The 18,606-nt window shown below is 41.2% G+C and overlaps 1 long non-coding RNA gene across 1 annotated transcript in view; it reads left to right on the forward strand.

Annotated features, from left to right (window-relative positions):
- Positions 1 to 5,510: 5,510 nt before the first annotated feature.
- LOC107185124 overlaps positions 5,511 to 18,606 on the forward strand; it is a 19,996-nt gene continuing 6,900 nt past the window's right edge. The window contains exons 1-2 of the long non-coding RNA XR_001516038.1: positions 5,511 to 5,598; positions 14,908 to 14,910. This is a non-coding gene — a long non-coding RNA (uncharacterized LOC107185124). The remainder of the gene's footprint in view (positions 5,599 to 14,907; positions 14,911 to 18,606) is intronic.

Below are 18,606 nucleotides of genomic sequence, written 5' to 3' on the forward strand. Positions count from 1 at the left end.
TCCTGGTGTTCATAGCAGCACAATTTACCACAGCAAAGATTTGGAAATAGCTAAGTACTCATCAGCAGATGAGTGGATTTGAAAACAGTGGTACATCTGCACAGTGGAATACTATGCTGTTGTAAAAAAAGAAAGAATTCTTACCATTTGCAACAGCATGGATGGAACTGGAGAGCATTATGGTAAGTGAAATAAGTCAGTCAGAGAAAGATAAATATCACATGATCTCACTCATTTGTAGAATATCATGAACAACATAAACTGATGAACAAAAATAGATGCAGAGACAGAGAAGCATGGATCAGATCATCAAACTTCAGAGGGAAGGAAAGGGCGGTTGGGGGGAAGGAGGAGAGATCAACCAAAGGCATGCATATAAGCCTAACCAATGGACACAGACACTAGAGGGGTAAGAGCACGAGTGGGAGGAGGGGGGGTTATTGGGAAATAAGGACACATATGCAATACCTTAGTCAATAAAGAAAAAAATTAAAAATATGCCCTTTGCCCATGTGATCAGAAAGCAGATGGGAAATCAGAACTGCCAAATGACTTTTCAAGGACAGCTCAACTGTCAACCAACTGACCTTTCCCAGAAACTACTAAATGTATACAACTGTAGCTTAGTGTTCTTGTCAAAGTAGCAATATTCTACTGATATTTCTTTTACTTCTCTACTTTCTATAGAAAAAATGAATATGGTGGTACCACCTTTACGGGAACAAACCCACTTCTAAAATTTATCCTGTGGAATTAACTGCATCTCTAAACAAAGATGCCCATTGCTATATTATATTAGAACAATGTGTAAGTAAATTGTGGTATATCCTTTGGAAGAATACTTAGCAGTCATTAAATGTCATGTATAGTAATACCTACAAATATTCACAATATATTGTTAAATGATAAAGGTTACGAGATGAATAACTGTATTATGAAATTTGGAAGCAACATCTCTGTAACTGAACACTAAGACAGCTTTCAGTTTTCTGACAGCTAAGGAAAAATAGAAAGTTTTCATGTTTCATAATAATTATGGGATGAGTACTTATCTTCTAAAGCATACTTTTCTTTATCCTTACCGTAAACTTATGAGTTAAGCTTTTATAACATGAAAACATGTTTATACTGTAAACTATTCTAAGGAATAAAAAGGGGGGGAATTATTATTTTTTTTAAAAAAGAAGTTAAGACAGTTACTTCTAGAGAGAAAATGGATTCTGGGAGAATTTTTGAAGTTTAGTTAATTAAATAAATGTAGATTTATGCAAGTTTGTCAGTTCATGTTAGCAAATGTAAATTACTCAAAACAAATAATTAAAGCAATACCAAAAGACTTACAGACAAAAATACATAAAAACTTTCACCTATCAAAAAAGCAGACTGTCTAATCAGGGGTGGGAACCTTTTTTCTGTCAAGGGTCATTTGGATATTTATAACATCATTTGTGGGCCATATGAAATTATCAACTTAAAATTAGCCTGCTATATTTGGTCAAACATTTAATTAATTCACCCCTAATGCTTGGCAGACAAAATTATTTCATTGTCCTTATTCGGCCTACGGGCCAGACTTTCCCCACCCCTGGTACTGGCTACGGTTATGCTGATATGTCCTATGAAAGTATAAAAATGTCTAGCTTCCCCATGTCTAGGAAAAACTGTTTCTCCTGCATTACTTACACACAACACTTCTGACAAGAGATATGGCTTTTTCCCCACATTGACCAATTCTCCCACACCAACTGGGTGTCCTGTAATTCAATTCAATTCAATTCAATTCAACCAGAATTATTGCACACCCCACAGACTAAAGTATTAATACTATAAAACAGCTCCCGCCGTAACCGGTTTGGCTCTGTGGATAGAGCGTCAGCCTGCGGACTGAAGGGTCCCAGGTTCGATTTTGGTCAGGGCATGTACCTTGGTTGCGGGAACATCCCCAGTAGAGGGTGTGCAGGAGGCAGCTGATCGATGTTTCTCTCTCTCATCGATGTTTCTCTCTATCCCTCTCCCTTCCTCTCTGTAAAAATCAATAAAATATATTTTAAAAAAAAACTGCTCCCGCTTCAGATGCCAATCACAAGTAGTAGGTCCCTGTTATCCACAACTCCTGTATGACTTGGTTACAAATCAGAGGTTCCCAAGACCCCCACCCACCTAGGTTCAATAACTGGCTAGAGTGGCTCATAGAACCTAGGAAAAGTTTACTCACTATTGCTAGAGTATTTAATTTAATTAATTAATTAATTAATTCCCTGACCAGGGCCCAGGCCGGAGCGGAGCTTACAACCAAGGTACATGCCCTTGACTGGAATCAAACCCAGGACCCTTTGGTCCACAGGCCAATGCTCTATCTGCTGAGCCAAACCAGCTAGGGCTACAAACAGTATTTTAAAAGATACAAGTGAATAGCTTGATAAAGAGATACATAGAGTAAGGTCAGGAAGGATCCCATGGATTTGGGGTGCACCACCCTCCTAGATTATAAATGCATCACCAACCCAGAAGCTCTACAAATCCCGTACTTCAGAGATTTGTATAGAGGCTTCATCATGTAGGCATGAATGATTATTTACTTATTTTCTAACCCCTTTCCCGCTTCAGAAGGTGGTGGGTAGGACTGACAGTTCTAAGCTTCTAATCTTGGCTTTGTCTTTCTAGTAACCAGCCCCTATCCCAGAGCCCACCAAAAGCTGTTTCATTAGAACAAAAGATTCTACTATCACCCAAGAGCCTTGTGTCAGGAACCAAAGTCAAACACCAAATATTAGCAGGAACCGGGGCAGAGACCAAATATATATATATTTTTATTATTTCATGACTTATTAACACCTATCTACCCATGGACTTCCTGCACTCCAAGCCTGGAGAAGAAAGAGCTGTGTGTAAAATAAAGTAATAAGAAGTAACGAGTGGTATGAAAGAGTGGAGAATGAAAAGCTGAGCGAGGACACAGAGCCTATGAGCCCCTAGGATGCTAGGTATGCAGGTCTCAGCTAGAGTCAGAGTAGAGCAGAATTCTGAGTCTCTACTTTGTAAGTCTGTTCATTTCTTTGCTTTGGTGGTTTTCCAGTTTCAGGGTTTTTGTTTTGCCCTTGGTTACTTAGTAAAGTCACTGTTTAAAAAATTCCAACCCTGTTTAAACTAAACTAAGAAGAAAAGGAGAATTGTCCTTCTCGAGACATGGCTGACAGGAATTTCAGAGAGTCTGGACTGGCAGGGCACTCTGGTCAGAGCTGTGGTGCCAGCTCAAGGCCAGAAGTGACCCAGCAAGGCTAGAGATGGAGAGAGAAGACCTCTGAAAACCTCTGAAGACAAGGGGCCTCACAGCTGGCTTGGGCATTACTGGAAAATTCCATCAAAGGGCCAGTTTGCCCTCATCTTAACAGCTCTTTAAGACTTCCCCAGGGAAGGCATTAGGGAGGGCATTTTAGTCTGCCTCTAAACTGTTAGCCAGTTTCTTTGTTTTAAGAAATTATTTAAATTCTGTATTTGCTGATTTTTTTTAGATGCTAAAATAGTGCTGGTGTTTAGTATACTACTAGAATCAGAAAAAAAAATATGATTACATGTTTAAAAAGCAGAGCCCTGGTCTGCATGGCTCATTGGTTAGAGCATCAGCCTGAGCACCAGAGGGTGACAGGTTCGATTCCCAGTCAAGAGCACATACCTGGGTTGCAGGTTTGATCCTTGCCCCCCAGTCGCGGTGTGGTGGAGGGGGCAACCAATCCATGTTTCTCTCTCACATGGATCCTTCTCTTTGCTCTCTCTCTCCTCCTCCACCCTCCCTCCACTCTCTAAAAATGGAGAAAATAAAATATCTGCACTCCTCTGGTGAAAACTTAAAAAAAAAAAAAAAGAAAGAAAAAAGCTAGAGAATACATTTAAAATATCTAAAAATAACTGGCTCCCTTCTTAGCTCGGTGTACTGCACCTGTAAGTAATTAACACCCTAAGGACCCATGAAAGTTTGGCTTCAAAACAGCAAAACAGACTAGTCAGTGGGCTGATGGGACATGGGCTCTGTGTTGGGACTCAGTGGTCACTTAAATTAAGAAGTATAGCTTCTGGGACTTTACCTGAACAATATCCCAGAATTAGAAACCCAAGACTGCCCAACCAGCATGACTCAGTGGCTGAACATCAACCTATGAACCAGGAGGTCACGGTTTGATTCCTGGTCAGGGCATATGCCTGGGTTTCGGGCTCAATCCCCAGGAGGGTCATAATTGAGGCAGCCAATAGGTGATGCTCTCACCGTTGATGTTTCTGTCTCTTTCTCCCTCTCCCTTCCTCTATGTAATCATTAAAAATATATTTAAAAAAAGAAACCCAAGACTACCAGGATTCCACAAACTTCTTCCACTTGCTGTTGTGCCTGCAGAGTGTGAGGCTGTGTGGCAAAATGCCTTTTCTAAATCACTTTAGTGCCCTTTAATGTCTGGGGCTGACTGGGGGTGATGGTGAGAACAATAAAGTGCATGTGTTTGAAAGTCCCATTGTGCCACAGAACCTTTACCAAATGGGTGTCATAGCACAGAGGAGCAAACCACAGCTTTTAAATAAAAGGAAAACCCTCTTTGTCTTTGGAAAAAACTTTATAACATACTAGAGCCCTGGCCGGCATGGCTCATTGGTTAGAGCATCAGCCTGCGCACCAGAGGGTGACAGGTTCGATTCCCAGTCAATCTAACTGCCTCCTGCTGCCGGTCAGGTCGCCTCCAACTACCCCCAGCCCCTGCCAGCCTAATCGCTCCTAACTGCCCCCCCCCCAGCCTGGTCACCCCCAACTGCACCCTCCTCCCAGCCTGGTTGCCCATGCAGCCTGCTTGTTCAGTTATTTGGTTGTCCCTCACTAACCCCCTTGCCAGCCTGGTCACCCATGCAGCTTGCTTGTTCAGTTGTTTGGTTGTCCCTCACTAACCCCCGTGCCGGCCTGATTGTAGGCAGCCATCTTATGTGGGCATGAGGGTTAATCTGCATATTACCTCTTTATTATATAGGATTAGTAGTAAGTTGCTCTGGCTTGGTGGCTCAGTTGGTTGAGCATCACCCCATGCACTAAAAGGTTGCAGGTTCGATATCCAGTCAGGGCACATACCCAGGTTGTTGGTTTGATCCTGGATTGGGGTGCATAGGAAAGGCAACTAATCGATGTTTCTCTCTCACATCAATATTCCTTTCCCTCCCTTCCCCTCTCTAAACATATCCTTGGGTGAGGATTAAATAATAATAATAATTACATAATAGTAGTAACTAGAAAATTAATACAATTCCTTTTAAATGTTTGAGAATGTAACCATAAAGAAAATGCACAGATGAACAATTAATGTAATAAACACTAGGATGTCTTATGCATCCAAAATAAAAGAAATAGTAAAATCAACATGACAATTAATCTCACAAATGAAATTTAATTTCAACTTTGGCCCACTTTAGAAACTCAACGTTTGTTACGAACACTTTTCCTCACCATTTAGTCTTCCACGTTAGTTGTTTGAACATACCTCTGCTGTTTGAATTTTGTTTTAAAGTTACTCTGAGTAGGAAACATAAAAAGGGATTTGAACCTGACCAGGATGGCTCAGAGGTTGAGTGTCAACCTATGAACCAAGTTCAATTCCCAGTCAGGGCACATGCTTGGGTTGCAGGCTTGATCACCAGTGGGGGGAGTGCAGGAGGCAGCGCATAGATGTTTCTCTCTCATAGATGTTTCTATCTCTATATTTCTCCCTTCCCCTCTCTCTAAAAAAAATAAAAACATATTTTTTAAAGTTATTTGAAGTTACTGTATTTTTAAATTATAAACACTATTTTTTAAAGGGGCATTCTAGTGACACAGTTAATCCTATATAATAAAAGCCTAATATGCTAAGTTTCTGGTCAACCCATCAGCCGTTCAACCAATCAAAGTGCAATATGCTAATGATATGCTAAGGTCACTCAACCGCTCGCTCTGATGTGCACTGAACACCAAGGGGCAGATAGTCAACCAGTTGACCAGTAGCTATGATGTGCACTGACCACCAGGGGGCAGATGCTCCAACCAGTATTTTAGCTTGCTGCGGGGGTTCAGCCAATAGGGACTGGGCGAGATGGGCCGGACACAACCTGGAGCCTTCCTGCAGTCCCTCCCAGGCTGGCCAACCTCCTGCATCCCTCTTCAGCTCCAATCATGCACCGGTGGGGTCCATTGGCCTGGCCTGCACCCTCTCACAATCCTGAACCCCTCGGGGGATGTTGGAGAGCCAGTTTTGGCCCGATCCCGCAGGCCAGGCCGAGAGACCCCACTGGTGCATGAATTCGTGCACCAGGCCTCTAGTAGGGTAATAATCAGTTCTGTACTCCTAGACCATCTTCAGTAGCATGATTACAAAACACAAGTGGCAAGAGATGGGTCTTGGCTAGTAAGTAGTATAAGGACAACAAATCATAACACTGTTTACCATTCTACTACTCTGGATATCTATTTCTTGGTTAACTAAAATCTCAATAGCTCTGATTATTGGTTCGATCATTTCAGTTTAGTTTAGTGAGGTAAGCACATAGTGTACACAAAAAGCTAGTAAAACAGAAAAATATATTTCACTGTTAAAGCAACCAATTTCTCAGCTTAGCCTAATTTATAGCAACGGTTGAATAATAAAAATACTCGTTGATAAATGTGTTAATCATTTCCTGCCAGGAACCTAGCCACAAATTTATAACCAAGTTTCTAGACCAAATTTCTAAAAAACACACACATGCTCTAAAGAAATATGCATCTCCTTTCCAAATAGCCATCATAGTGTTTCATTTGTTTCTGATCATAAGTACACTATTTACACCAAAGTACTTGTCTAGTTAGCATCAAGTGCCATGTTTAAAATGGTATAACAGAGAAGTTCTATGTTTGAATTCAAAGGTCTAAAATGAAAAACAGTCCTCTCCAAAAGGTATAAATGTCCAGTCATAAGATAAATAAGTACTAGGACTAACTACAGTTAACACTGCTATGCGCTATATAGAAAAGATGTTTAGAGAACTAATCCTAAGAGCTCTCATCGATAAAGAAAATGGTTTCCTTTTCCTTTTAATATATCTATATGAGAACATAGATGTTAACTGAATCTAATGTGGTAATCATTTCCACACTATATGTAAATCAAATAATCAGGTTGTGCACCTTAATCTTTAAAAAATAAATAACAGGCCTCGCAAATACCCAGAGCCCACAGCGACTGTCCAGAGTCCAGCTATTTCCAAGGGAGCAGAAGATCTGCATAAGCCACAGCTTAAGTGGGACTGTCACCTTCTAAGGCACAAGTTGGCACAACTTTTGTCTACAGGGCAGAAGGTCATATAGTCTCTATAACTAATCAACTCTTCACTTAGCACCAAAGCAATCACAGACAATATGTAAATGGATAACTGTGGCTGTGAGCTAATAAAACTTTATGGACCCTGAAAATTGAATTTCATTATTTTCACATGGAACAATACATTAGTTTTCCTTTGCTATTTTTCAACCATTGAAAATGTAAAAACCATTATTAACTCACCAACCATATTTAAACAAGTAGCCATATCTGTCCCATGGGATTTGGCCCTTGGTCCATAGTTTATCAACCTGACCTAGGTCACAGTTTGCCTTAATTTTTTACCTATCCCTCCATAATGTAAACCTACAAGGTATGTGCCTTTTCTTTTAGCAACGAGTTCCTTTGCTTCTTTAGGTCTCTAATGCCCACAGGTCCCAAAGTCCAACAGAGCAATAAACAGGTCAAGAAAGACATGGAGCACGGACTGAAGAAAGGGCACATGCCCCTCTCATGTAGCTTTGCAGCTATGTGATCTTCTGTAAGTTATATAACCATTCCAAATCTCCACTTCACCATGTATAAAAAGAGGATCATGGTATCCAACCAATGAATGCATTTCTGAAGGAGCAAAAAATATAACATATGGAGAAGAACTGCCCACCACAATTCAGAAACAAGGCCTTGCCTGATGATTCACTGGTAAAATGTGAGACTATGATAGTGTAGTGTATGGCCCCAGGTAGAGAAAGGAAGCTCAGTGAATTTAATTAAATCCTGGGAAAAGGAGCAGCTATCAATCTCACTGACTGCATGCCACTTTTTATAATTCTCTGAGTGGACTAAAAACAACAAACATAAATTGAGAATCTTCTCTATGTTTAAAAAATAGGGAAGTACTATGAAGAGCATAAAGATGAATAAGACTCAGCCCTTACTTCAAAGAATTTATAATTTAGTAAGCATAAACATCTATCACACAAAGCATGTATGATTTGTATAAACCAACTGCATTAAGTTCAAAAGAGAGCCAAACAAAAGACAGTAAGAGGAAGAATTTCTAGGAGCTAAATTTAAACAATAAATAGAATTTCAAGAACAGGAAGACACAGCCCTGAACAGCATTGCTTAGTGGTTAGATCCTCGGCCTGTGCACTGGGGGGCTGTGGGTTTGATTCCCAATGTGGGGGAGGGGGACTAGTACTTGAGTTGCTGGTTCAATCCCCAGCCTCAGTTGGAGCATGTGTGGGAGACAACTGGTTGGTGTGTCTCTCTCACATGGATGTTCCTCTCCTCTCCTCTCCTCTCCTCTCCTCTCCTCTCCTCTCCTCTCCTCGACAGTGGTCAGTGGGGAGAAGAGTTGCAGGGCTATGTGAATACACTGAAGACATTAAACAAAAAAGAATCTATATAATAAAAGTCTAAGTGCCCATTATGGCGAAACGACCAGAACAACAGGTCACTATGATGTGCACTGACCACCAGGGTAAAAAAACAAAACAGGCAGACAGAAATTTGAGAGTACAGTCATACAGATACCACAATTCATGAATACTTAAATCCCTTACATAAAATGGTGTACAACAATGTATGCAAACTATTTCCAAAAATTTGAAAATAAAATCACAGTCTCTTCTAAACACACACACACACACACACACACACACACACACACACACACAATGTATGCAGTCCATGGATTCCCACCTGCGGGTTGAAAAGACTGTTTTCAGTCCACATCCAGTTGATTCTGAGGATGTGGTACCCTCAGATATAGAACCCATAGATACAGAGGGCTGACTATACTATAGGACTGTAGGACATGAGGATTCTCAATGTCACTAGACATTACTAATTTATTCTCCAAAGATGTTGTTCTTTCAACAGTCTGAGAGTTTTCATCTTTACAACACATAATATGTCATCAGAGTACATTTTAAAATACTTTAGCCAATGTGATGGGTATAAAAGTGTATCTCATTTTCATTTTTATTTCCTATTCTCACGTTGTCTAGAGCTGTGTGATATGTCTATTTCTATAGTATGAAATAAATGGCACAGTATGTTTAAGAATGATGAGTTGTATGTGGCTGGAGCCCAAGACACAGAAAGTGCACAGAGAATAGCTTCACTCTCTTCCTTCCAGAGGTTTCTCTGGGACCTTGTTCTTTCCCTCTCCACCCCATTAATTGCCGGTTTACATCAGCAGTTAGAGACAAACCTCTCCTTTCCTCCTTGAATGTGCCTGAGTAATTTAAAGAGTTTATAAATGAACATGGTTGAAAAATACTGGTCTTGACAGAAATATCTGAAACCATTTCCTCCATTTTTGCCCAAAACTTGATTTCTGCCAAATCTAGATTATGAAAGTCAAGATGCCTTAGGAAACACAAAAAAAATTCAGATCCACAATGCTCATATGTGAGGATTATCTGAGGCCAAGGAAGAAAGGGACATGCAAGACCTTCAGAAGGAGCAATCCCCAAACAGTCTGAATCTTGCTTTAAAAAAGGCAGAAATTTGCCCTGGCCAAGTGACTCAGTCGGTTGGAGCATCATCCTGTACACCAAAAGGTTGTGGGTTCGATTCCCAGTCAAGGCACATACCTAAATTGTGGGTTTGGTACCTGGTCAGGGTGCAAACGGGAGGCAATTGATTGATGTTTCTCACATCAATTTTTTTTCTCTCTCTCTCCCTCCTTCTCTCTAAAATCAATAAATATATCCTCAAGCGAGAATTAATAATAAAAAAAGGCAGAAATTCTCAGATTGAATAAAAAAGCAATGTGGTTGAAATGTAAAATGGTGCCTTGACAGGACAGTTAAATATTTTAATGTTAAATCAAAGCTTATTTGCCTGAATTTTTTTAAAAAATTACTTTAAGCCTCTAATGAAAACTAATTCATGACCTTTGGGAAGATTTCTACTTGTATTAAAACTTGTATCAAAATTTTTTTTAAAATTCTGATCCAGGTCTGGAGACCTGGTTGCAAATCCCTGGCAAGAATGCATTCATTCCTCTCCTCTCATCTAGAAGGTAAAAAAAAAAGTGCAGGAAAGATAAAGGAAGGTATGAACTCAAATTTTTGACACTCATTTGGAGGGTATTTCCACAAAAGCTTCCATGGGGATATAATTTATTTGTAAATCTTTATTGTTGAGAGTATTACAGATGGCCTCCCCCCCCACTGCTCCCCTCCTCCTGGGGTTCCCGCCCCACCTCAGGCTTTTGCCACCCTATTGTCTGTGTCCATAGGTAATGCATACTTGCATAACCATCTTTGTTTAATCTCTTCCCGCTCTGCCTCCCTCTGAGATTCGTCAGTCTGTTCCATCTCCATGCCTCTGATTCTATATTATTTACCAGTTTATTCTGTTCATTAGATTTCTTATTTGTTTATTTTTACATTCAATTGTTGATAGATATGTATTTATTGCCTTTTTATTGTTTATATTTTTTATCTTTTTCTTCTTCTTCTTCTTCTTCCACTTCTTAAAGAATTACCTTCAACATTTCATGTAATACTAAGTTGGTGGTAATGAACTCCTTTACCTTTATCTTGTCTATGGAGCTCTTTATCTGACCTTCAATTCTAAATGATAGCTTTGCTGGGTAAAGTAATCTTGGATGTAGGTCCTTGCTATTCGTCACTTTGAATATTTCTTGCCACTCCCTTTTGGCCTGCTTAGTTTCTATTGAGAAATCTGCTGAGTCATATGGGTGCTCCCTAGTAGGTAACTAACTGCTTTTCTCTTGCTGCATTTAAAATTCTCTCTTTGTCTTCAGCCCTTAGCATTTTAATTATGATATGTCTTGATGTGGGCCTCTTGGGTTCCTCTTATTTGGGACTCTCTATGCTTCCTAGACTGGTAAGTCTATTTTTTTCACCAGGGAAAAAAAAATTCATGAACATTTTCCATTGTAATTGTGATATGTCTTGGTGTGGGTCTTTTGTGATTCATCTTGCTTGGGACTCTCTGTAATTTTTTCTTCCCCATATCAGGAAAGTTTTCTCTCATTATTTCTTCAAATGGGTTTTCAATATCTTGCTCTTCTTCTGGCACCCCCATGATGTGAATGTTGGTATGCTTGAATTTGTCCCAGAAGCTCCTCACATCAAGCATGTCAAACTTACACTTTCTTCATTATTTTTTTATTCTTTTTCCATTTTGCTGTTCTGATTAGGTGATTTTTGCTTCCTCATATTTCAAATCATTGATTTGATTCTCAGAATCCTCTACTCTATAGTTGAATACCCGTAAATTATTCTTTATTCCAATCAGTGTAGGCTCACTAAAGTCCCTTGGAGGTCTCAAGAAGATTCTTGAGTAACTTTATAACAGTGGTTTTGAACTCTATATCCAGTAGTTTGCTTTCTTCCATTTCTTTCATTTGTGACATGTTTCTTTGTTTCCACATTTTGGCTGCATCCCTGTGTTTGTTTCTATGTACTGGGTAGAGTTGCTAGGTCTCCTTGAATTGATAGAGTGGCTTTGTGTAGTAGGTTCCTATAGGGCCCAGTGGCTCAGCCTCCCCAATCACCTGAGGTGGACACTCTTGGTGCACCCGTCTGTGGGTTGCATGCACAGTCTTATTGTAGTTGAGACTTGATTGCTGTTGATGTCACTGGGAGGAATTGACCTCCAGGCCAATTGGCTGTGGGTACCAGCTGCAACTACAGTGGGAGAGCTGCTGTGCAGGAGACACCCCTATGGAGAAGCACTTGCTTCAGTGGGGCTTTGGTGCTCACTGAGTCTGCCCCTTGAGTGTGTCACTTGGATGTGTAGAGCTATAATCTAGTATGGTCTGACACTGACCACTGGGTGCATTGGCTCTTGGGTCTCTGGGGAAGTGCAAAATCAGCCACTGCCTGGAGCCACCTAGCAGGAGCTACAGAGAGATCCACAGATTCCTCCTTTTTGTATTGGGTTTGGAAGTTCCCAGGCAAGGCCTACCTATGAAGCAAGGCAGGCTGGTACTAGTGCCAGGTCCTGGGCCTTTTATTGATAGGTTTGGGACTCCATAACCCAGTTGCAGCTTGTTTGAGCGATTTTAACACAGTCTGAAGCCTGAGGAGGGACAGGCCATTCATATGCAAAAGCTGTACACAGGTAAGGTGGGGCTGAAAATTGGATGGGGTGGGGTCTCAGGGAATCACCAGGGCAGAACAAATAGAAATGGCTGCCAGTCATCCCTATGACCAGGGAGGTCCATGGGTATATAATTTTAAGGTAAACTTCCATAAATAAATCTAGGAGAAAAATGATTGTTTTTAACCAGAATCTTATTTAGATTATTTCCATCGTAATAACAAAGTGACAACCAAAAAGGAATAAAAATAGCACACAGCAGAATGCTCAGTAAATATAACAAAAAGCAGTGTTCTTAACTTTGGTCAATACACAGCATCAAAGCTAGGAAAAACTTTATTTCAAATTCTGATTAATGTGATTTGACTAGTACATTCTCAACTTCAGTGGAAATTCACAATAAATGTTTGCTTTCAAAAAAGAGTTACTATTGGAGAAACCAAGATGGCAGCGTAAGCACACAATTGTACTTGCTGCCTTGCACAACCACATCAAAACCACAACTAATAGACAAAACAGATATCATCCAGAACCATGGGAAGGCTGGCTGAGTGGAAGTTCTAAAAATAGAAGGAAAGAGAAAAGTGCATTGAAACTCGCCGAAACCGATTTGGCTCAGTGGATAGAGTGTCGGCCTGCGGACTGAAGGGTCCCAGGTTCGATTCCGGTCAAGGGCATGTACCTGGGTTGCAGGCACATTTCCAGTAGGAGATTTGCAGGAGGCGGCTGATCAATGTTTCTCTCTCATCAATGTTTCTAACTCTCTATCTCCCATCCTCTCTGTAAAAAAATCAATAAAATATATTTTTAAAAAATGGGCAAATGACCTAAATAGACATTAAAAAAAAAAGTGCATTGAAACTGGTAGGAGGTGTGGAGGTGCGGAATTGCAGAGGTACGGAGGCACGGAAGTGCGGAGATACAGAGGCGCACATGGAAATGGGCTGGCAACTAGATATGCTGTTGTCTTTTTCAATCAGGAGAGAGATACAAGCTCCCGATTGCTCTGAACCCCAGTTCCAGGCGAGACTCTGGGGACCCAGACTCATACGGGAGAAACTGGACTGCGAGGGCAGTTTTCTCACAGAGGTGCTTGCAGTGATCATTGTTCCTGCACAGGGCTGCAGGACACAGAGACCCAGGAACCTCTCAGAAGCAGAGCAGAGGCAGCTATTGCAGTTTGTTCCCCCTTGATGATTCCCTGAGACCCTGTACCACCCAATTTACAACCCTACCCAAGCTGTGAGCAGAGGCTTTTGCATATGAGTGGTCTGTTATTTTGCAATCTAAAACCTAACAAACAGCTGCTGGGTCAAAGAGCCCCAGAGCTTCCAAAAGAAGGCCTAACGCTCGACAGCAGCCTGCATGGCTTCACAGCTGGGCCTCATCTGGGCACTTCCAAACCCCAAACAAAGAGGAGGAATCTGCAGATCTCTCTGTAGCTCCTGCTGGGTGGCTGACGTTGCACCTCCTTGGAGATACAAGAGCCAGTGCACCCAGTGGACAGAGTGAGATGATACCAGAGTAAAATTCTTCACATCCATAAAAGACACACTCAAGGGGCAGACTCAGTGACCACCAAAGCCCCACTGAAGCAGGACCTGCTCCATAAGGCTGTCTCCAGCACAGAAGTTCTCCCGTTTTAGACACAGCTGGTACCCACAGCCAATTGGCCTGGAGGTGAATTCCTCCCAGTGATACCAACAGCAATCAAGACTTAACTATAAGACTGCACACAGCCCACAAAGGGGTTCACCAAGAGTGTCAACCTCAGGTAATTAGGGAGGCTGAGCCACTGGGCCCTATAGGACACCTAGCACACAAAGCCACTCTATCAACACAGTGAAGCAGCCAAAATGCAGAGACAAAGAAACATGTCAAAAATGAAAGAAATGGAGGAAAGCAAACTACTGGATATAGAGTTCAAAACCACGGTTATAAGGTTACCCAAGAATCCTCTAGAAATTTCTGAAAAATTTAGTGAGACCCTCAAGGATAAGAAAAAGGAGCAACTAGAAATTAAGCCTACACTGACTGAAATAAAGAATAATATACAGAGACACAACAGCAGACTAGAGGATCCCAAGAATCAGGTCAAAGATTTGAAATATGAAGAAGCAAAAAACACCCAACTGGAAAAGAAAAAAAGAATCCAAAAATATGAAGATAGTGTAAGGAGCCTCTGGGACAACTTCAAGTGTACCAATATCCAAATTATGGGGGTGCCAGAAGAAGAGAGAGAGCAAGATATTGAAAACCTATTTGAAGAAATAATGACAGAAAACTTCCCCTACCTGGTGAAAGAAATAGACTTACAAGTCCAGGAAGCACAGAAAACCCTAAACAAGAGGAATCCAAAGAGGACCACACCAAGACACATCATAATTAAAATGCCAAGGGCAAAAGACAAAGAGCGAATCTTAAAAGCAGCAAGAGAAAAACAGTTAGTTACCTACAAGGGGGTACCCATACGACTGTCAGCTGATTTCTCAACAGAAACTATGCAGGCTAGAAGGGAGTGGCAAGTAATACTCAAAGTGATGTATAGCAAGAACCTACAACCAAGATTACTCTACCCAGCAAAGCTGTCATTTAGAATTGAAGGGCAGATAAAGAGCTTCACAGAGAAGAAAAAGCTAAAGGACCTTATCACCACCAAACCAGTATTATATGAAATGCTGAAGGGTATTCTTTAAGAAGGGTAAGAAGAAGAAAAAGGTAAAGATAAAAATTTTGAACAAATACATATCTATCAATAAGTGAATCTAAAAATCAAGTGACTAAAAAAATCCGATGAACAGAATAAACCGGTGAATATAATAAAATCAGGGGCATAGAAAGGGAGTGGACTGACAATTCTCAAGGGGAAGGGGTTGTGGGGGGTAAGGGAAGAGACTGGACAAAAATCGTATACCTATGGACGAGGACAGTGGGGGGTGTAAGGGCATGGGGCAGGGTGGGAACTGGATGGAGGGGAGCTATGGGGAGAAAAAAGAGGAACAACTGTAATAATCTGAACAATAAAGATTTATTAATAAAAAAAAGAGTTGCTATTACCATTCCAATAACACTATAATGCAACATTGCCTCACATACACATTTGTCTAATCCAGTGGTTTTCAACCCTTCTGGAGACATTTGGCCAATTTTCATTTTGAGACCTTTTTCGTTCTTACACTTGGAAAAGTGTACTCTTGGCATCTAGTAGGTAGAGGCCAAGGTAGCTGCTAAACCAAGTACAATGACAGGACAGCACCTACAATATATAATTATCTGGCTCAAAATATCAATAGGGCCAAGAAACACTATTTCTTCATAGTTAGCTGGGACATGGTGACAAATACAGGGAGTTAGAGATAAGTACTCTTCTTACAGACCTCCTATGAAGCTACACAACGTAGAGTTCTAGAGTTTACTTGCTATTTACGTAGACAAATAGAAGTTTCCAATTAAATAATTTTCACTTGAAGTATTTTAGGGACAAAATGGAGCCCAGAATTCTAGCCATAGTATCAATCAGTGTGCCATCTATAGCTATTAGCTTAAAACATCTACCTTAAAAAAGTTCATAACCAAACTGGCTACTGCTGGCTCTATGTATTATAAATTAATATTTTTCTGTATTTAGGAGTTAACTGAATTTCCCATGACCACCCACCAAAAGCAAACAGTCCTCAGATTTCAGCAGTGGGTTTTATATGGTCATTTTCTCAGGAAAACATTCATATCTGAAATTCCCTTTCTCTGATGTTATAGTCCATTAAAACTTTACTGTCCAGCTCCATGAAATTTAAAAGCCAGAATGGGAAAGGAAGGTGATTTGGACTGTAAACTTAAAGGCAGCAACAACAACAAAAAAAAAATGTCTTCTATAAAAAGTAAAGGGTGTTGGTGATTAAATGAAATAAAATAGACAAAGGCTGAAATGGTCCCTATAAAAGTAGCAAAGGTTATTTTATTTCCCAGTAAGATTCCTTTGGTGTTTCACAAAGAAAGTCATTTTTCTGGTGAATTTCCAAGTTTGCTAAAGACATTTACTTGCCTATTTTCTAGCTGTTACTCTAAAAGAAAAAGTTTAAGTTATGAAAAAATTCAGTTCAAATTTAAAGGAATCACACAGGGTTTAGAAATGCATTTTGAAACCATCAGATATATCTGAGAGAAATAAAAGCATTATATTAACAGACAGAAACCCATCTGAATGTGAAGTTTCTCAGGCTAACAATGCAGGAATGTAGAAACATGTTTACCCATTGGAATCTTCTTAAACACTTAAAGATGAAGATAGGCCCTGGCCAGGTGGCTCAGTTGTTTGGATCCTCCTCCTGTGCACCAAAAGGGTGCAGGTTTGATTACTGGTCAGTGTACACACCTAGTTTGTGGGTTCCATAAGTGGTTTGAAATATAAGGAAGGCAACCGATATTTCTCACTCACATTGCTGTTTCTCTCTCTCCCCCTTCCTTTCTCTCCAAATATAAAAAATGATTATATATATATATATATATATCCCCTCAGGTGAGGATTTTAAAGATAAAGACAAAACTATTACTTCTGAGTTTAAGCCTGAAAGTGTTACAGAGTTGGAAAATTTTTAGGCCTGCTTAATTACCTAGCCACCTCAGCAGCTTGACAGCCTGTGTACAAAGTTTCTAGGAACTGAGCTCCCACACCTGAGCAACGGCCCACAAAGAACAAACAGATCAAAATTAAGAATAGTCCTTATCTTTAAGTTACCCAGAAAATGAATAACAGGAGGATGATGAATAGCTTGGCTAAAACTACGCAATTAGCTTTTGTAACTTGGCTTTGCTTGCTATGGGAACCTGAACACAAATGTAGTTGTCCCCTTTATATATTGGATTCTGCAGATGGTTGGGGCCGCTTCTCTCTTGGGCTTCCCAAGTGGAGGAACGGGCACTGGCCAGTCAATAAAGGCTCTCTAAATTTCAATCAGTCTGGAGTTCTGGTCATTCTGTTGCTAGCGCTTCACAACAAAAGCAAAATTCGAGCAGAAAAGTGGCCTATGTGCTTACCAAAAAAAAGAAAGAAAACAAAAGTGCCAAAATGATCCTAATTAAAAAAAAAATAAAGTATAGCAGGACATTTACATGCAAGATCTAATTTCAGATAATTGATCCTGGAGTTAAAACACAAAAGTGGAAAACTGCAAGGATACCTCATGTGTGACAAATGGCAGCAAAGTTATGTTTAAACAAACATGTGGTGAGACTGTCTTTAATCTAGCTAAATGTAAAAAGTGTTGTTCTACATGAACTTGACTATTCACTGCAATTCCAGCTTCTGAAAATAAGAACCGGCACCAGGTTTAGGAAAAGGGCGGCTAAGGGGAGAATCTGTGTCCACAGCTTCCCCTTCAAATCCCCAAGGAGGAAAGCTGCTGCTTAAAGGTATTGAGTAGCTAGGCAGCCCTACTGAAAACAACCAGTTTTGAGCGTTGTTTTTGGCAAGAGGTTATGTGTTACCGGCTTCTTACTGGGGCGCTTGGAAGGAATGTGTCACCATCAATCAGAAAGTACACTGTTTAGGTCAGGGAAGAAGTACTGCCTCGTCCAACACGGATAAATCATGCACCTCCAGGAAAGGAGGAAGAGGAGAGTTGTAGGAAAGGTGTTGGTGCCTAGGGACCTGCAAGACCAAAAGGAAATCCCGACTTGCAGTATAAAAATTCTTGCGCTCAGGTTACTGGGAACTCCAGGAGCAGCAAGGGCGGGCACCCCTACTCTGCCCCAGGGACCAGCAACGCGGAGAGCGGCTCTGGAGGGGTCCTACGCGGTCTGGGGGGGAGGAACAGTCCGTCTCACTCACCTTGGAGGGCCTGGGGAGCACAGAGTATCCACTGACCCCTGCGGTGCTGGGGAGGGACGGGCTACCCACCTACTCACCTGGCAAGGCCAGCATCAAGAGCTGAAGGATGAATGGACTGCCCCCAGCGAACCTCACCAGACGGGTGCTGACCGCGGGAGTGCTCACCTGTGGGGATGCTGGAGGGCTTCTCCGAGTCTGCACCTAAGCAGGGACTCCAGGGCTGAAGGAGGAGGGCCAGCAGCAGCAGCTGACACTTCAAGGCGCAACCCCCCATCTTCGGCCTCTCGAAGGCCCGCGCGTGCTCGGGCACCCCCACCTCCCGGCGGCGGCGAACTTCTCGCGAGAGCGCGGAGAGTCCAGGTTCTCCCCGGCTGACAACCACGGCGA

This window comes from Myotis davidii, unplaced genomic scaffold, assembly GCF_000327345.1.
Source record: "Myotis davidii unplaced genomic scaffold, ASM32734v1 scaffold1029, whole genome shotgun sequence".
Classification (NCBI taxonomy): Eukaryota; Metazoa; Chordata; class Mammalia; order Chiroptera; family Vespertilionidae; genus Myotis; species Myotis davidii.